This window comes from Gopherus evgoodei, chromosome 16 (assembly GCF_007399415.2).
Source record: "Gopherus evgoodei ecotype Sinaloan lineage chromosome 16, rGopEvg1_v1.p, whole genome shotgun sequence".
Lineage (NCBI taxonomy): Eukaryota > Metazoa > Chordata > Testudines > Testudinidae > Gopherus > Gopherus evgoodei.
The window spans coordinates 269,885-290,163 of record NC_044337.1 but is presented as its reverse complement, the minus strand read 5'-3'; the positions used below and the strand labels follow the sequence as shown (position 1 = coordinate 290,163).

The 20,279-nt window shown below is 48.4% G+C and overlaps 1 protein-coding gene across 1 annotated transcript in view; it reads right to left on the bottom strand.

The window, feature by feature from the left end:
* LOC115635996 (zinc finger protein 436-like) overlaps positions 1 to 19,465 on the bottom strand; it is a 43,737-nt gene extending 24,272 nt beyond the window's left edge. The window contains exons 1-2 of the mRNA XM_030535537.1: positions 19,289 to 19,465; positions 17,796 to 17,940 (exon numbers count right to left, since the gene is read on the bottom strand). The gene's annotated coding sequence lies outside the window, so the exon portion shown is untranslated. The remainder of the gene's footprint in view (positions 1 to 17,795; positions 17,941 to 19,288) is intronic.
* Positions 19,466 to 20,279: the final 814 nt, after the last annotated feature.

Genomic DNA, 20,279 nt, shown 5'->3' with positions numbered 1-20,279 from the left:
ACAAGTGATAACGGAATTAGAAAAACAAAACTTAATCAGAAGGTGTTCAGCGCCTAACGCGGCACCAATTTGGCCAGTTAAAAAACCTGATGGAACATGGAGGTTAACTATTGACTATCGGGGGCTAAACAAAACTGCCAAGCGGGAGGCACCCGTAGTGGCAGCTTATCCTGAACTGTTGGAGGTGGTAACCCCTGACATGAAGTGGTTCTCAGTCCTTGATGTGGCAAATGGCTTTTGGAGTTTACCCTTAGACCCAGAGTCTCAATATCAAACATCTTTTGTATTCCAAGCTATGCAATATTGCTGGAATGTTTTGCCAATGGGGTACTGTGACGCATCAACAATCTTCCATACTGTAGTGAGAAATATGCTGGAGAAAGAGGGGCTACTACAAACGGGAAGAATTGTTCAGTATGCAGATGACATTTTAATAGTCAGTAAAACAGAGCAGGAACATGAAGAGTTAATGCGGCAGCTGCTAACTAGCTGCCAAGCTTATGGCTTAAAACTTAACCCCTCTAAGTCTCAGACTAAACAGAGAGAAGTGAAGTGCAGCATCTGGGAATTCAGCTCAGTTCGGAGGGAAGGTCTGTGGATAAGGAAAGAGTAAAATGCATTGTTAACCTGCCTATGCAGGTAGACACCAAATCTTTGCAGTCCTTTTTGGGACTCACTAACTTTTGCAGAGAATTTATGGTTGGATACGCAGAAAAGGCAGGTCCCCTGTATGAGGTACTAAAAAGACCACAGTGAACCTGGACAGCGGAGGCAACTAATGCATGGGAAAGTCTAAAACAGGGATTAATGGAGGCACCTACCTTGGCCGCCTCTAACAATGATTTCCCCTTTATACTTTATCCTAGTGTTAAGAATTTCTGTATCGTTAGCATGCTTATCCAGGATACGGGTGCTGGGGAAAGACCCATTGCGTATTATAGCAGGGCTCTAACTAGTCCAGAGAGTAAACTGGGGGTTTGTGAGCAAACTGCCCTTACTGCTTACTGGACGCTACAAAAATCCCAGGCAATTGTTGGAGCAAGCAAGGTGATTGTAAAAAGTCACCATGCACTGGGGAAGTTACTCAGTCAGGAAAATCTGTCAAAAGGACACATGAGAGTTGATAGAACCATTCAATGGGTCTTTGCTCTCATGTCAGAGAATGTTCAATTAGTTCCACTAAAAGAACCAGAGACATCTATATGGGGACTGACTGTAAATGGTCAGGAACACGTACGTGAGCCTCAAAGGGAAGCGAAGGCGCATCCTGTGTTTAAGGCAGCGCCAATTGACCAAGTGATTGGGAAAACCATTTGGTTTGTGGACGGTAGCTCATACTATGAGGAAGGAGAACGAGTCACTGGCTTTGCAGGGATTTGTTTAAATGGGAAGGAACCGAGCAGCGAGTTCGTCCAGTATAAATTGGCTAAAGGAGGAACACAGGCTGCAGAGGTGTCAGCGGTTTTGGAAGTTTTGAATAGAATGAAGGGCAAGCAATCTGAGCTTGTAATAGGAACTGACTCTGATTATGTGTACCATGTGTAAGGGCACCACTATTTACCTCCCATGGTGGCAAAGTATAGGGTTTACAGGAACTGATGGTTCATAAATTAAGCACAAAACCCTATGGCAGCAAATAGAAACATTAACAAGACATTATACAAAAATCCGAACGGTTAAAATAAAAGCCCATAGGAAAAAAGGGCCCTTGCAGTGGGGAAATGAACAAGTAGATACACTGGCTAAGGAGGCAGCCCTTACTGTCACACTGTGGGAACCAATGCCTGTGGCGGTAACCACTAGAGAACAGGCAAAATTAAAACAGGAAAATGAAGCAAACCACCAGAAAGAGGTACAAGGTTTACAAGAACTTCAGGTAAAAGATGATTCAATCCAGCAATGGATAATTGAATGCCCCTCACAGTGGTGGGGTGTCCCCTTAAAGAAAGAGGGAGAGCTTATCTTGGCTAAACCAGACAATGACTGGGTGCTGATAATCCCACAACAAATAAAGTACCTTCTGTTAAGATGGGTACACGGGTCACTTGTGGGAGGTCACTCATAACTCGAGGAGGCACTGGAAAAGCTTAAAAAACTGGGATGGTGGCCGGAAATGAGGGAGGATTTGAAGTTGTATATTCATGGCTGTTTAACATGTGCTAAGCAGGATCTGGCTAGACGGAAAAGACGAGGAGAATTAAAGCATCAAGCCTTAAAGGGACCCCTGCAACGATTACAGGTGGATTTTGTGGGGCCCCTACCTATTACCCCCAGAAAACATAGATTTTTGTTCGTAACTGTAGATAGCTTCAGTAAATGGGTAGAAGCATTTCCTACCAAACAGGAGGCTAGTTGGACTGCAGCGAAAGTATTAGTAACTGAGATTTTTCCACAGTGGGGGCAGCCACATAGCATTGATTCTGATAATGGCCCTGCTTTTCTAGGACAGGTGTATCGTGATATGGGTACCTGGGCTGGTATTCCCCTACCGCTACACATTCCCTACCACCCACAAGCAGGGGAACAGGTGGAAAGGATGAATAAATCTCTAAAAGTTGAACTGTCTAAAGTATGCAATGACTTAGGAACAAACTGGGACGTGGTACTCCCTTGGGTCCTTATGAGGATCCGCAGCCGGCCAAACCGCATGATAGGATTTAGCCCATATGAAATTCTTTTTGGAAGACCAATGCCAGACTGGGAAAAATTACTGTATCCCCCAGAATGGGAAACTCTTACAGCATTGGCCACCACAACTTGGATCAATAGCTTTAAGTATTGGTTGGGTACTGTCCAGGGAGCGGCTGCAGCACAGCAAGCAATGGAACAGCAAAAAATGAGTCAGGCATTTGATGGACATAGTGACATCAGACAATGGAAAATTGGAGATCAGCTGATGGCCAAAGTAGAACCACCTCCCAAGAAAAGGTTTCCTAAGAAAGTATCAGAGGGGTAGCCGTGTTAGTCTGGATCTGTAAAAGCAACAAAGAATCCTGTGGCACCTTATAGACTAACAGAGGTTTTGGAACATGAGCTTTTGTAGGTGAATACCCACCTCGTCAGATGCATCTGACGAAGTAGGTATTCACCTAGGAAAGCTCATGCTCCAAAACCTCTGTTAGTCTATAAGGTGCCACAGGATTCTTTGCTGCTTTTCCTAAGAAAGAACGGTCTGGGCTCTGGTTCATTTTAGATAAATTGGAGTCCTGCCTGTACTTGGTCGACATAGATGAACAGCCACGATGGAAGCATGCCATGCAATTAAAGGAATATAAGGGTCAAATATGCATGTTACATGTCTGTGCTTGCTTTACAGAAAAATACACAGGATAAGCGAAAAAGGTAAGTACCATGGAAACCTTCCAATTAAACAATGGAAGTTTTACAAGCTTTAATCTTAGAGCTCCATCTGCACCCCGCTTATTGTTATATGTTGCTTGGGGGCAATTGAAATGCTTTGAATTGTCAAGACCTTATCCAGTCAGACAATTAAGTGCAAGAGGCCAGTTTACTTGGGGTATTGGTAATATGATCACTATCTAGTGGAAAAACAAGGACACTTCCGTGTGGATACTGGACCAAGTAGGAAAACCACCGTTGTGGATGTTAGGGCCAGGCATCTCATGGATTAATAATGTACCCACCGCCCCTTTAGGAACAAGATTCCTGTTCTTAAATCCACTAAGTGATCAGATCAAACTGGCTTTGTTAGATAGGGATTATATCAAGGAGGAGCCAATGGAAAAGAAACAGAAGTGGCTGATGTAAATGGTCCTATATTAGATACTATGGCTATGAAGTATTGTTGCTATAAAAACAAACAAACAAACCTAACAACACCTTTCGTGTACCCATAAGAGAGAGGCGAGTGTTACTTTGTATTTTTACAGGTTAAGATGCCAACATGAATATGGACCCTGGCAGGCGTTTTGGTGATAGCCCAAGACTCAAAGGGATGGGTCGATGTCGTCAGGCTCAATAGAACACATTCGGTTACCAGGACCTTCTGGATCAAGACAGCAAATAACTCTGATGGATGGGAGATAGCAAGTCAGCAGCACCCTATGGGGACTGTGTTAAAGTTGGTGTGTGAAACTGAGGGAAAGCGACAAATGGAAAACATCCTCAGGGTGTCCCCCTTTGCAATTCTGATGACATGGGGATGGACAGTTAAGAACGGTAGCCAAATTCAATGTGTTCCCGTCCCAGAGCTTGAGAATGCGCAAAGACGAATTGAAAAGGAACTGACCTTAAGTAAAGAGACTCAGGGGGAGTATGCATGCTGTTGGAAGGTTGATGTTGTTGTTAATTGTAAACCCATTGATATTACTGCCCTTCCTCATCTAACTTCCGACAACGTTTTTCCCGGTATTGCACAACACCATGAACATAATATAAACAAGGAAAGGAAGCGAGCAACTCTGGATACGGAGCGCGCTCTAGTGGCACCAAAGCTAATTATGGAGGGATATCTTACAGGAATGGTGGGGGAGGATCTTACTCTAACATGCATTATACAGCCACACCTGCTTGAGACCAATACAGTCTATTTGGACTGGTTTCGAGCAATAAACCCAGTAATCAGTTACATTGAAGGACAGGTAAAAACATATGGGGACTGGCTAAGTAGGGTGGAATTTACAAATGTGCAAAATAAGTGGAGTGCATCAATCCACATTCGCAATATACAATTAAGAGATGCAGGTACATACACAGGGACTTGGTCTATAACCCCGAGTACCAGTAAATGCATTTACCATGTGCAGGTCTGTAAGGATGCCTGTCCCACAACAGCCCCCACGCCACCTCCTTCCATTCCTCCACACATTGATACTACCCCGAAGAAAGGATGCCCAATTACACAACCATGGCCTATATCAGGGATCTTCCTACATCCCACTATGGAATATATGGTGGAGAATGTAGGATGGCTTTACCTGCTACTAAAACTGGATTTTGCAGGTATGGCCATGCCAGAGCAATGTCCCAGTCATTATAAGAATTGGTTTAACTCTGAAATGCAGATGCAGTTACAACTCTGGAAGGGCTCTCAAATTATCCCACAACAGAATAGAGACAGAAGAGATACATTGGGAACAGCCCTGGGAGGTTCTAGCCTTGGCATGTCCCTATGGAACTCGGCAGATATTGAAAATCTTAATTTGAAAATCAACACCATGGTTGATGGAATAGGCAAGGCAGTTAAAACAGGGGGAGGTATTAGTAGTCTATTACTGGACCAGCATGCAATCACTATTGATAATATGCATTTAATTGTGCAAGGGTTTAAACACCTAAATGCTACCATTTTGTCTCTTATCAACAGTATACAAAACAATGATGTTTCACTGGCAGTGGTCTGTATGGCTTATGGCAATAGGGTAATAGATATAGTACAGCAAAGTTTTCCGCAGTTGCAGCTTCAAAATTGGCCATGTATCTTAGACCATGCAGCCATCATAAAAAAAATACAACAACAGGGCATAACCCATATGGTGCCTATCTTTCTACTATTTGCTAAATTTGATAAGATTCCAAGACGGGATCAGGAGGAGGGTAAAAGCATACACCTCATGATGGCAGTGCCCAGATGGGTACAAGAACCAGTTAAGGTATACTATGCAAACAGTGTGGGGACGCTGGTAAATAAGACATATGTGCAACACTACCCCACTGTGCGCTTGGTAGCTTAAACTGGCTCAGAAATCAATCAAATGTGTTGCACAAAACATCATGGATGGTGGCTGTGTGAGTACTATGCCAAAATTGACATGAATGCCACTAGGAAAGGCTGGCCACGACTAGTACAAAAGGAATTGGTTACTGAGGTAGTGCGAATTCAGGACATGGCCTCTGCCATAGGATATCACAATTTCTGCATAGATGGCAATGTCTGCCCCACAAGTGAGGCAGGATTCTGTGTGCTGGGACAAGCACTATTCAAATAGGAGCCCACGTCTTTTGGCCAACAAGAAAGGGTAATGCTGTCACTGAAACGGTCATCCTACATGAATACCTACAAAACTTATTAATTGATCTGTTCCCCCCGTGAAATTTTTTACAACTAGGTATACATGAATTAGTAGCAAGAACTAAGGAATCCCTAATACCTATAACTCAATTGATCCAACAGCAAATAACTGAAATTGATAGGGTGCAAAAAGAGGAGGAAACACCCTGGTGGGCAATCCCAGAGGATGTGACTTTACATCCAGTGGTCCGCACTCTGAACGTACTTCTAATGAGGATCCAGGCCCTAACTGTTATAGTTTTAATAGGAATGTGCTGCTATATGATCCGTCAAACAAAGAAAGCTAAGCTACGAGGTCGAGTAAATAAGGGGATGGAAATGGCAATCAACACTGCTGTGGTACACCCGAACAATCATTTCATAGAGGATTTAAGGCACATTGACTAACAAATATGTTATGACAAAATACATACATACGTAAATTACAAATATATAGAACATATATTCCATAAGTTACATTTATATCCTTGGTATAGTTTCTATATCCCCACAAAGCCCTCAGTAAGACAACAGATAGGCTACTGACCCCTGCGTACCTATGGTCCTGGGCCTAACATTCCCAGGCCCACTATAAGGGACTAAAAAATAATTGGATAATAAAATCTATCAGTCGTACGAGGGAATGTGCAGACTAGAAAGACAGATGGGGCATTAGTGTATGGATGGTAAAACAAGGTAACCACATAACACTGTTTAGCCCACTGGGTTATCCTTAGTCCATGCATTATGCTTTTCCGGGATGATGGGTAAACATCCTCCCCATAAAAAGACAAAAAGTGGGGGAATGTAGTAAGTGAAGGCCCTGATAAAGGCCCAGCATGAGGCCTGAGCTAAAGTAATGGTCAAGACTTTGCTATCTTAAAGCAAAGTTAGGCGGTGAGCAAGAGGCAGGCCATGCTCACAGAAGCTGGCAAGAAAAAGGCTGATGTTGCATAAACATATATCCACCTAGTGTATTAAAGTATAAACACGGTACCAGAACACCCTATGCTGGAACATTCCACAGATAATAAGGAACAGGCTGACCCATCCCAATGACAAGGCCAAAAGGGTAATATGATGGATAGAGTTGTTTTGTTCGAATCAACAGGTACAAGGTGAGAGGCGGCACCTTACTACGTAGAAGGGTTGTACCTTGCTACGTGGAGGGGTTGCACCTCATACGTCAGGAGTGATGTGTAACTTGTTTGTACCTGTGTATAAGAATGTATCTCTGGGGCGGTGTCTTGGTCCGGCCGAGGGGGAAATGGAAAGTCCCGCCACTGACTGAGCCAAGTCCATTGACCGGGGGCATATATTCGTAGTATGTCCTGTAGAGTAAAAATCTAGAGGGAACTATTGTTGTGTCCAATACGGCAATAAACCTGGGCAAAGTGCCTTCGCACCTTACTAGACTCTGTGGTCATTGGGGGTTCTCTTCGGGTCTGCTGTGTCAGCTATCTGCACAGAGCTGGGACAGCACACAGAGGGAACACACGCACACAGCCGAGAGATATCAACATTGAACAGAGCAGAGCACCACACCGGCAGGCATCTGACAACACAAGGGACTGGCCTAGATGACCTCTCGAGGTCCCTTCCAGTTCTATAATTCTATGAACCAAAGGCCAGAGAAGAGCAGAATCAAAGGACTCACTCTGGGGGATTCTCCCTGTCACTGTTCCCAAGGCAGCTCTCTCAGGTTTACAAAGCTGTTTGATGCTCCAGCCTTTATACAGTCTCTCCTAGGAGTGCCCCTTTCATGGGCTGGGCCTAGTTTTAGCTTTGGGAAGTGTGACCTCAGGGGCTCTGAGACTGGATCTTCTTGCCTCAGCACATCTTGTTTCTTTCTGTGGCTCCCCAGTGAGTACAAATGAGTAGATACTCCTGACAAACTGTGAACCTAAGAGCTGCCCACTGCATCAGATCAATGGTCCATCTAGCTCAGTGGCCAATGCCAAGTGCCTCAGAGGGAATGAACAGAACAGGTAATCATCAAATGATCCACCCCGTCACCCACTCCCAGCTTCAGGCAAACAGAGACTAGAGACACTATCCCTGTCCATCCTGCTTGTGACACTGGCAGATGAGGTGTTAGCTCTTGCAAAAGCCCCCATGTCTTCATTGAACAGGAACAAACGCATAGCTGGAATCAGTCTGACTCACCTGCATTAGTATTAGAGATTAGGATTATAAGAATGTGTTTACACTTTATTGAATGCTTTATTGAGTTGCTGCCTGGGTTAATATCTGACTAGTTGCATTGTGAGCCTCTGTGGCTCTGTAAATCACCAGACAGGAGACAGACTTTACCTAGGTGAAGTGCTGACTGGCAACCGAATGCATTACACCCTGCCTGGCAGGAAAGGTTCAACACCAGAGAGACTATTATGTGATGTTAAAGACGACAAAAGACTGTTGTTGTGCTCTTGACTTCCCATTAGTTGAGTTTGCAGCTCAGAGCACATGGAAGGAAGGGGATAAAAAACCACATACAGAAGGAACTGATTATCTGTATGCTGCTTGGACCCTGGGGGGGGAGGGGCGTTGTGGGGCAAAGTTTCTAGGCATAAGCAAGACATCCCCACCTAACTAGCCTGGGTTAGTCCTATGGAAGATATAGGGCTTGCTTCTTATAGAAGCTTCTATTACCTTTTGAAATTTAAGACTGTAACTTGTCTGCATCTATAGGATTACCTTCTTTAATTTCGTAAACAACTCTTGTTTCCTTTTAAATAAGTCTTAATACAGGTTATTACAGGACTGGCTACAAGTATTGTCTTTGTTGTGAGATCTAAGACTCAACTGACCTCAGTAAGTGACTGGTTCGTTGGGACAAGGTCAGGCTTGACAAAGCCCTAGCTGGGATGATTTAGTTGAGGATTGGTCCTGCTTTGAGCAGGGGGTTGGACTAGATGGCCTCCTGAGGTTCCTTCCAACCCTGATATTCTATGATTCTATGACAGGCAGTAACCTGAACATTGCTGTGATTCGTGGGCAAAGGCAGTGGTTCTGAACCAGGGGACCTGGGCCAGCTGGGGTCCACTAGTAGGTTTCAGGGCGGGGGCCAAGCAAGGCCAGCATTAGACTCACTGAGGCCCAGGGCAGAAAGCTTAAGTCCCAGCGCATGGGGCTGAAGTCCAGGACCCTGAGTCCCTACCCGGGGCTGAAGCCAAAGCCTAAGCAAAGTAGATTTGTGGGACCCCTGTGGCATGGTACCCCAAGAGAGGAAGAAAGTGCCCGGAGGACTCAGCCAGAAGGTTGAGCCCTGACACACTACTGGCTTAGAGGGTCTCTGCCAGTCAGGAAGGGCTAGCAGCGAGGGAAGACTGGCAACTGATGGTTGGAGGGGTGAAGAGGTTTGGGGTGTGGTGGGGGAAGAAGCGTCTGGGACTGGATAATCTGGGGCTGGGCAGTCTCCATAGGGGATGCTTGCGCCTCCTGTGCCCTTTCCACACCCTCTTGTGAGTAGACAATGACCACCCTGTCCCCACCCCCCGAGGCAGCCGTGTCTCAGGACTCTCCCAAGTTGCACCCACTAACTCTCTCCCCATTTGGGGTATACCTCAGGGCAGCAAATTACCATCAAGATGAACCCAGCTGAATGCTGCCTGTTCTGGTGTCACAGGGGCCTCTGGTGGGTGAAAGGCAGAACTGTAGCACCTCTCAGGTAGAATGTATCTTCTTCAAGCCAAAAAAAGAAATTCTGTGCTGGACGTGAATTCTGTGCATACGCAGCGGTGCAGAATTCCCACATGAGTAACTCACACCTGGCACAAACATAACCTGCTCACTCCCATCTCTTCTCCCTATGTGTCGAGTCCCAGAGCTGCTGTTGTCATTAATGCACACAGGCTTTCACTCCCGTTAGTGCTGGCAAGACCCAATCCACTGGCAGGACTGAACCCTTATTTTCCTATCACATGGGAGAGTCTCAGATGAGGGGGAAGTGAGATGGGGAGGGGGTACAAAGGGGAAAGTTGTATCCATGTTGGTCCCAGGATAGCAAAGAGATATTTTTAATTGATTCTAAAAAAATTACCTCACCCACTTTGTCTCTCCAAGAGATCTGAAAGTGGCACAAGGAGACAAACAGGAAGACAGAGCTCAGGACTCTAAACCAAACATTTCAAACTCCTGGAAGAAACTACATTTCCCTTCTGCCCCTGAGTATGTTTGTATCCTATATGAGGGACCACCCCATTCCCCTAACAGCAGCAAAGGGAGACTGCAGCCAGCCCCAGATGGTCTTTCCCAATCCTAGCATGTTTGTTGTGACAAAGTTTGTGTGTGGTGGGTGCACAGGCTGGGTACAGCTGGACTGATCTGCAGATTAGAAAGTCAGGGTAACTCTAGCACAGCTTGGGGGCTGTGGGCAGGGGGAGCAGTTCTGGAGCTGGGCCTCTGTCCTCTCTAGCTCCCATGGCACATGGCTCTGGCAACATCAAGTGAGTCCATCAGGGCAGGGGAAGATTGGGGTAATGTCTGAGATCAGGGTGAGAACTGGAGGGGGGGGTCCATGCTCAAGAATGGGGGATGGAATTCACCTCCCCACCTCTCTGCAGAGGTCAGCAGCTAGGGCCTTATCCAGTGAAGTGAATTTCACTCTGGGTGACTTTGAGTCAGCCACGGAAAGATCCTTGTGCCTTCGGTTCCACACTGGCCACAAGAGTTTACTAGTTCTCCCTCTCCAGACTGCTGAGGGCAACCAGGGATAAGCAGTAGGTTATGGGAATTAGAAGATGAAAATTCACTAAGAACAATGATATTTGTGTTTATTATTAAATCCCCAGACACCCACCAATCCCCGTCCTCCTTCCGATGAGCTATAAATATCTAAGGGACTCAGCTACTGATCCTGCAGTCAGTTCCTGCCCTTCCCCACTTTCTACAGCAGCACTTTTAAGAACAGGGTAGGGAAACATGTAAATACTTTGAACCAAATTCCAGAAGCTGCTGAGCATGGAGAAGTTAAATGAAACCAAGGTTCCGTCTCTCCAAGGACCTGGCCCCTAGCGCAAAACAACAGACACTCCCCAGATATCTGAAATGGTCACTTCATAACTGACAAAATGTTATTAATCTGTTCATTTCTGGGAATTACCAATAAGAGAAACAACCCAGTGACGATGATATCCTGAGGAAAAGATCTCATGTGTCTTTAGATCATACCGATTTGTAATCTGGAACAATATACACTAAAATGCCTAATTCATAGCCCTACGGCAATTGCCTGGTGTCACTACAGGGCAGAATTAAGGTTGGTGCCTCAGTTGTGAATTTCCATCCACTAGCATATTGCAACTGCTGTTAAGTGGGTTTGACAAAATTCATTTTGTGTATTTCTTTCTTTTAATTTCAACAGATAGCAATATTTATTTTTAAGCCCTTTTTTCTATGTTTACAATTTCAATGTTCAGAGTTGAGGAAAGTTGTGGGGGTTGTCAGACAACAATTGTTTAATAACAGTAACTGCTGAGATTCCAAAAGCCAAATCATATAGCTGTTCAAAGAGAAATTGTCAATGTCACACCCAAAATATACAGTGTAAATATCCTTAAATCAAACTCCACTTTCACCAGAAGCATTTCTGTATATTACCCATATAAACATTTTTTCATCTGTGTGTACAGTGAAATTAACATTTACTGCAATTTATTCATAAAAATCCAATCCTTTCAAGCATAATATTAAGTAATGAAGTACTTGAATTCTTTCACTTCCTAGACTGGAATGTTTCATTTCAGGACAGTTACAGCCTCCCTGTGATGTATTTTACCCTCAGTACTGTAACCCCCTCTTGATGTAGCTCCTGTCTAGGAGCTCTGCTCAAGCCAGCGGCATTATGATCAGGTGACACACTGACATGAGCAGAGACAAATGGGGGAGGGTGGAGGACAAGGTAACATGGAAGCTACCAGAGTTGAACGTGGGCCGCAAGAGCAAACACCCTCTCAGCCTCTCCTCTCTCCCACCTCCCAGAGTCAGTAATTCTGAGAATCTTTCCCTGAAATCTAAATAGCTTCAGTATATGAGACAGTGACTAACACAGGTACCTTAGAGGCTGCAGCGCCAACCCCCTGCCTGGATGAGGAGGGTGATCAATTGCAGTAGAAATGGGTTAGGCTGGGAAAGAGCACAGCTATGTGGGACTGGGAGCTGAGTTGACCAAGAGGCCAGAACTCATGTGGGGGTTGGGAGAAGAAATCAACAGGACTGGGTAGAAGCATTTCAGTGTATTTTCTCCATTAACCATTCTGCCATGTATTTAATTTAGAAACTTTTCATTCCCATCTAAACACCTTGGAGCTAAGCTGGGTTGATGCATTTCCACTTACAGTGGTACAGTTTTAATTAGGTGCTTAATCAGATGCTTATGCAACACAAAGCAGTCAATAATGGGTGTGCTTCCATTCATTAACTTGACTGTGCTGTGCATCGCTTTTAAAAAAAGATGGTATGAAGGAGTGTCAAAATTTTAGGCATTAAGAAATGGTAAGTAGGTGTCAGTTTATTTCTCATGCGTTTCTCTCATAATTTTAATGTCAGTTTTGAATCAGTATTAATACCATGTTGTTTTAACAGCAGTAGGGTTCATTTGTATAATTGTTTGCAAGATTTCATTGGATACTGTGAACCAGTCATCTTCATCTTTTATTTTATGATTCCTAAATACAATCCAGTGCACCTCTCCTGAAAGACTGCCAGCCCTGGCCGGTGACATGTTCCTTAGAGACCTAACACCTGACGAGCCCTTTCACCCTAAAATGCGCTTTTGGCTCTTTGACGTTGCGTTATCCGCCCCACCAGAAAACGCTATAGGGAACCCGGTCGTTACAGCCGACTGTCACTAGGTATAGTTCTACCAGCTATGGGCCAACATTCAAATGGTTCTGTTTGTTTATCTTTCATTCAGCTTTGCAATTCTTAGATCCCATTTAAAAACTGGAAGTGAAATAACTGAAGCAAGTTAAGAAGAGAGCAGCATCGGGCATAGGTGGGGGTAAAACAATAAAGGGAAAGAACTGACTATGCAAAAAGGAACACCGCAAACTATCAGAGCCCCAGACCGCCATCCAACTGAACCCACCCCAGCCAGGCATATCAAGCTGGGTCCCTGAAAATTTGCCCAGCCCGTCTGCCAGTGAACGCTGAGTGTTCCAGGCAGAGCTACGGTCTGTGCGTCTGCTCTGCTGACATGCTGCTTTGGTACGGAATGCACCACAGCCACAGGGAGCAGAGACATGGACTCCTACAAAACACATTCCCAGATACACCTCCAATGCCGCATCCCCCCCTGCCTCCCCACTGTCTGCCATCCCCTCCCCTACCTCCACATAGCCATTCTCAGCCTATTGCTAACAGTTCCTCCCAGCCTTCTGCACTATAAATAAATAAAACATGGTGTTACAAAAGGTAGATTGTGCCATAGACACCTGATCTGGATGTCAGTAAGGTTTTTGATACAGTTCCACATGGGAAACTATTCGTTAAATTGGAGAAGATGGGGATTAATATGAGAATCGAAAGGTCAGTAAAGAATTGGTTAAAGGGGAGTCTACAAGGGGGTCATACTGAACGGTGAGTTGTCAGGCTGGAGGGAGTTACTAGTGGAGTTCCTCAGATCAGCCTTGGGACCAATCTTACTCAACACTTTTATTAGTGATCTTGGCACAAGAAGTGGGAGTGGGACACAAAGCCGGGAGGGATTGCCAATATGGAGGAGGACAGGAAAATCATACAAGAAAATCTGCATGTCCTTGAAAGCTGGAGTAATAGAAATGGGATGAAAATGAATAGTGCACAAATTCTAGTTGTTAGTCCCCAAGTGCATAATTTTGCAATAAGCTGGGGATTTGTCAATTGGAAGTGACAGAGGAAGAGACTGGTTGATCACAGGATAATTATGAGCTGCCAATGTGATGCAGCCATGAAATAGGTTAATGCAGTCCTAGGATACATCAGGTGAGGTATTTCCAGCAGACACATGAAAGGGTTAGTACTGTTATAAAAGGCACCGATGAGACCTCATCTGAAATACACCTCTACCTTCTGCCCTTAAAGTCTGTGAGTCTATAAACTGTGCCTTGTGTTGCACAGACACTGATGGAGAACAGGGCCCCATCGTGCAGCACATGGCAGAGAACCTGACTGAGATCAGCCTCCCATTCTGCTGGGCACTGCACAGACAGAGAGGGACAGTCCTTGCCCCAAAGAGATCACAATCCAAGGAGACAATGGGTAGGAAGAAAACGGAGAGGGGCTGTGACTTCCCCAAGGTCACCAAGCAGGTCAGGGACAAAGCCAGGAACAGACCCCGTTAACGCCAGAGCCACATCACCTGCAGCTTGGAAAGGTCCCCAGACCTCACTGTATTAGGCTGCAGGAAGAGGTGGTTTGTCCATGGATGCACAGGCTGTCTTGGCAGGGCAGCTCAGCTGCGGTCCCTGCACACAGCTGGGTGTGTGTATCATGGGTCAGGAGAATTCAGTGTCCAGTCCTGTGTGGCTGTGCTCCTGGCTCATCCCTCCAGCACTCACTGCTGCCCCTCCCTTACCAGCTGCACTGGTCAGCCAGACCCAGGCCTCAGTAAGGTTACTGCCCCTCCCACCCCACCACTTTAAACCTTCAAACAGGGACACGGTGCACCAGTGCCAGAGTGCACTAGTGTAAATTCTGTCTCTACTAAGGGTTTGCACCAGTGCCTAAAACACCAGTGTGGCAGAGATCTTCAGTACCCAAAACAGCAGCACAGTGGGACTAGAACTGAGATCTAGTTCTAGCTCTGTCACAGACCTTGCACACATCAATGTTTTTCCTCCCAACTTTAGTCTCTTTACCCAGCTGCCCACTCACTGGGGTCTCCTCTCTCTCCACAGCTGCTCACCACTAAAATCTGTGTGCGTGTCACCAGAGCTGAGCTAGTTCAGCTCTGGAATAGTCTTACAAGCGGGGGCTGTGGAGTCTCTTTCCCCAGAAGTTTTTAAGAACAGGTAGGACAAACCTCTGTCAGAGATAATCAACATATACTTGGTCCTGCCTCAGCAGAGAGAGCTGGATTTGATGACATCTTGAGGTCCTATCTAGCCCTACATTTCTAGGATGCTATGCAATATATACGTATAAAACAACATACATAGAAAAACCACACAACAACATGATGTCAGGCCATTCAAAAAACAACAACAAAAAAAACTACATTGCACTGCATAAAATGACACAACACTAAGGAGAAGAAAGCAACACAATGCAAACTAACACACCTTAGGACAAAAGTACACAATGCAAAATAGCTCAACTCAAACCAACATAACACAGGGTGTGGCTACACTTGAAATTTCGAAGTGTGAGTGTGGTCAGAGCGCCAACACTGGGAGAGAGCTCTCCCAGCGCTGCACGTAAACCACATTCTCTACAGGTGTATCTTGCAGCGCTGGGAGGCGTGCTCCCAGCGCTGCAGCACTGATTACACTGAGGCTTTACAGCGCTGTATCTTGCAGCGCTCAGGGTTTTTTTTCACCCCCCTGAGCACAAAAGTTGCAGCGCTGTAAAGTGCCAGTGTAGCCATGGCCACAGACACCAAACAAGCTGAGGCAAAACAGCGCACCATAAAACTATGCAACACAACATGGTGCATCATATTTCCAAAAGGCACCATGCAAAACAGCTCAGCGTAGAACAGGGCTGTCATGGCTTAAACCCCCACTCTGAACATAAGCATCCAAAAGATGGGGTACCAGCATGAATTCAATTACCAGCATGAGCTCAATTACCAGCTTAGAACTTGTAGCGCTGCCACCAACCAGGAATTCCAGTGCCTGGTACATTCTGGTCCCCACAAAACTTTGACCGGGGACCCCCAAGACCCAGTCCCTCTGGATCTGAACACAAGGAAAGTAAACCCTTTCCCTCACCGTTGCCTCTCCCAGGCTTCCCCTCCCTGGGTTACCCTGGAAGATCACTGTGATTCAAACTCCTTGAAGCTTAAAACAGAAAGGAAAATTCACCTTCCCCCCTCCTTCTCTCTCCCCCTCCCAGACTCTCCCTGAGAGAGAAAGTAATCCTAACACAGAGAGAAAATTAACCTCTCTCTCCCCCTTCCCTCCTTTCTCCCCACCAATTCCCTGGTGGATCCAGCCCCAGCCCCCTAGGGTCTCACACCAGAATAAAAAAACAATCAGGTTCTTAAACAAGAAAAGATTTTAATTAAAGAAAGAAAAACAGTAAAATTTATCTTTGTAAATTTAAGATGGAATATATTACAGGGTCTTTCAGCTATAGACACTGGGAATACCCTCCCAGCCTAAGTATACAAGTACAAATTAAAATCCATTCAGCCAAATACAAATCTGAACTCCTTCCAGCCAAATACACATTTGCAAATAAAGAAAACAAACATAAGCCTAACTCACCTGATCTACCTAGTACTTACTATTCTGAGCACATAAGAGCCTGTATCGGAGAGATTGGAGAGAAACCTGGTTGCACATCTGGTCACTCTCAGAACCCAGAAAGAACAACCACCAAACACTAATAGCACACACAAAAACTTCCCTCCCTCAAGATTTGAAAGTATCCTGTCCCCCGATTGGTTCTCTGGTCGGTCAGGTGACAGCCAGGCTCACTGAATTTGTTAACCCTTTACAGGCAAAAGAGACATGAAGTACTCCTGTTCTATTAACCCTTAACTATCTGTTTATGACAAGGGCACAGCACAAAAGAGAATTATTTCAATGTAGGCCTGGAAGGGATCTTGAGAGGGCGTCTACTCCAGCCTCCTGTGCCGAGGCAGAACCAAGTATCCCTAGACATTCCCAGACTGGTGTATCTCTAACCTGGTCTTAAAAACCTCCAGTGAAGGAAATTCCACAGCCTCCCTTGGAAGCCAATGCAAGGCAAACACAGGCCAAAACAACGCTGCACACACACACGCTGGGCTTGGGGTTAAGGGGAGAGGCAAGAATTCAAACAATCTGGGTTCAGTTCCCAGATTCTCCATGCAAACTTGAGCAAATTACTTCAGCTCTCTGAGCTTCACTTTCTCCATCTGTAAAATGGAGAGTCGCCTCCCATCACTGGCCTGTTTAGCCTTTGAGCCTTTTGTGACAAGGCCTGTCACTGTGGGCATGTCCACACTGCAGTCAGACACCGGCGGCTGGCCCGTGCCCGCTGACTTGAGCTCACACGTCTCAGGCTGCAGGGCTGTTTAATTGTGGTGTCCATGTTCCGGCAGGGGCTGCAGCCCAAGGTCTGGCACCCTCCCACCTCACAGGGTCCTACAGCCTGGCTACAGCCCAAGCCCAGACATCTACACTGTAATTAAACAGCCCCTTCGCCTGAGCCCTGTGAGCCTGAGTCAGCTGGCATGGAACCAGCTGGTGATTTTTGACAGCAGGGTAGAGATACTCTTGGTGTCTTTTCCGCACCTGTCAGAATGGGGACTCTGATCTTGGTCAGTGTTTGTGCAGAGCCCTGCACAATAGGAAGCCTCATCTCAGTTGGGGACTCTGCAACTCCCAGCATTACAGGATCCCTGATTTTGTTAGGGTCCCTGCAGCAACTGGCAAAATGTGGGGGCAGGATCTCTATCAGGGTCTGTGCAGTGCCCAGTACAGTGGTGGGGTGTGATCTTCGTTAGGGTCAGTGCAATGCCAGACCCAACTGGGTCACAGATCTCAGTCGAGGTCTCTGAAGTGCCCAGAACAATGGAGGCAGTGCTTTGGGTCGCAGTCGTACGCTGTCTGGCACAAGGGGGCCATGATCTCGGTGCAGGTTTCAGTTTTACCTGGCACAACAGTGGGGTCTGATCTCACCTGGGGTCTCTTCAGTGCTTGGCAAAGCAGGGCCCAGATCTCTGTTGGGGTATCTTCAGTAGCTGTCAGAACAGAGCCACGCTCAGTACGATAAGAGCCCTAATCTGAGTCACACACCTGGAGAGAAAAGTGGGAAGATTTTTGAGAATTCATTATCAGTATTTCAGAACTGAGGAGAAAATGGGGCACAAACTAAATATTTGCCAATATAAGGGACAAGCATCATGTGGGGAGATTTTATGTCACCATTCAACAGTTCAAGAGAGAAGAGGGGAAAATTGGAGGGGATTATACAGGGATATTGAATCAACAACAGAATGGGACTGATTCATCTTGCCTCACACTCACAGGGCCAGGAGGGAGCCCTGGGTGATGTCTTTTCACAGGGGAAAGGCTGGAGTCAGAAGGTCGCTGGCTGTGGGGAGGGGCTGGCGATGGGGTCTGGGAATATGACTAGCAGGTGATGGGGGGAGAGGGGGAGGAGTAGCTAGACTAGGAAACCTGGGGCTGGGCCATCTCCATGGGGGACACTTGCTCCTCCCTCCCCTTCCTGGGTCTTTCCATGCCCTGTTGCCAGCAGAGAGGTGTCCCTGTCTCAGGGCCCCCCTGAGCCTCTGCCCAGTTTAGAAATCACTCAGGGGAACCATTTCCCACCCACACAAGGACAAATCACTGCAGGTGAAAATGGGGAGAAACACCCCAAACCTGAGATTTGAACTGGCCATTGGCGAAGGGGAGAGAAAATGGGGCATAATCAGGGGAGAGGAACAAGGAACTTCTCAAGGATTTGAGGGAAGGGGGAGTCACCCTGGGTGTTGCTCGTTGCTCTCTAGGGAGAAAGGGGGCAGGACGGGAGAGGAGGGGGGGTCCGCACGGGAGGGGGCAGCGGTAAATCCGAGGGGATCTCAGCCCCCCCCTTCTCTCCCCTCTCCTAGGGGGTCACGTGCTCTTCTCACCCTCCCCCCCCCGGCCATGTCCGGGCTGCACAGCCATTTCCCACCCGCCCCTTTCCCAGCCCCATAGCTCGGTCTCACCCCCCCAGCCCCCACCCGGCCCCACGCAGGGACCCCAGTGGGGCCGGGCCCCTCCCCCCAGCACCCCCCGTGGGGCCCCAAGGCAGAGCCTGGCCGGGCCCGGGGGGCGCTGGGCTCCTGCGGGGACAGCAGCTCCGAGCTCCCCGCAGGCGCTGCCCCCCCGGGGAGCAGATCCCGGCGCTGTGAGATGCCGGGTTCCCCCACCCCGGACACTGGGGCAGAGTCACCGCCCGGCCCAGACCCCGGCCCCGCCCCCGGGGCTCGCTCCGGGACCTGGAGGCTGCAGCTCCGCAGCGGGGCGGGCAGAGCCCGGGGCGGCCCCAGGCGGCTCCAGCGGGGCAGGACCCGGGCCGGGCACGGGGGGGGGAGGGGGTTAATGACGGGCTCTCCCGCCGCAATCTGCGCATGCCCAGAGCTCCAACGGCACAAACCCTTCTCCAGCCCCGGGAGAGGCTCCAACGGCCCCGCGCGAGCCAGGCAGAGCCGGAGCGGCCCGCGCACGTTTGCAACTCGGCTCCGCCTCCCAGCGACGTCCCTTCCGCTCCGGGGACAGTCAGAAACTACATCTCCCAGCCTGCCTCGGGGGCGCTTCCGCCCTCTCCAGCCCAGAGAAGGGACGTGTCGGGGGCCAGCCTGAGCCTCCCCCCACCGCTCATACTTTCCCCTGGCCCCGCCCCCTCTCCCAGCCTTTCTGTCGTTACACCGGCAGCGGGGCCAGGGCCGGGGCCCGGGCCGCGAGCGCAGCGCGGGGACTGATCCAGCCCTGCAGCCCGCGGGCAGCGCGGGCCGGCAGGGCCCTGGGGGGCGGGGACGCTTCTATCGGGGGGGGTCAGGGCTGGGGGGATGGTTATTACATGGGGGTCCCAAGCCCCCCCCCAGCTCTGCCGCTCCCTGGGAAAAGGCGGGGGGGGGTCTGAGAGGCACCGGCTGGGAGAGGGCGCGGGGCCAGGGGAAAGGATGAGCGGTGGGGGGAGGCTCAGGCTGGCCCCGGGAACCCCCCTTACCTGGGCTGGAGAGGGGAAGCGGCCCCGAGGCAGGCTGGGAGATGTAGTTCCTGACTCTCCCTGGAGCGGAAGTGACATCGGCGGGAGGCGGAGCCGCGCTACGAAGGACCCTTGGGCGCTCCGGCTCTGCCTGGCTCGCGCGGGGCAGGAGAAGGGTTTGTGTCGTTGGGGCTCTGGGCATGCGCAGATCGCGGCGGGAGAGCCCTTCATTAACCCCCTCGTGCCCGGCCCGGGTCCTGCCCCGCTGGAGCCGCCCTGGGGCCGCCCCGGGCTCTGCCCGCCCCGCTGCGGAGCTGCAGCTCCAGGTCCCGGAGCGAGCCCCGGGGGCGGGGCCGGGCGGTGACTCTGCCCCAGTGTCCGGGGGGGGACCCGGCATCTTGCAGCGCCGGGATCTGCTCCCGGGGGGGCAGCGCCCGCG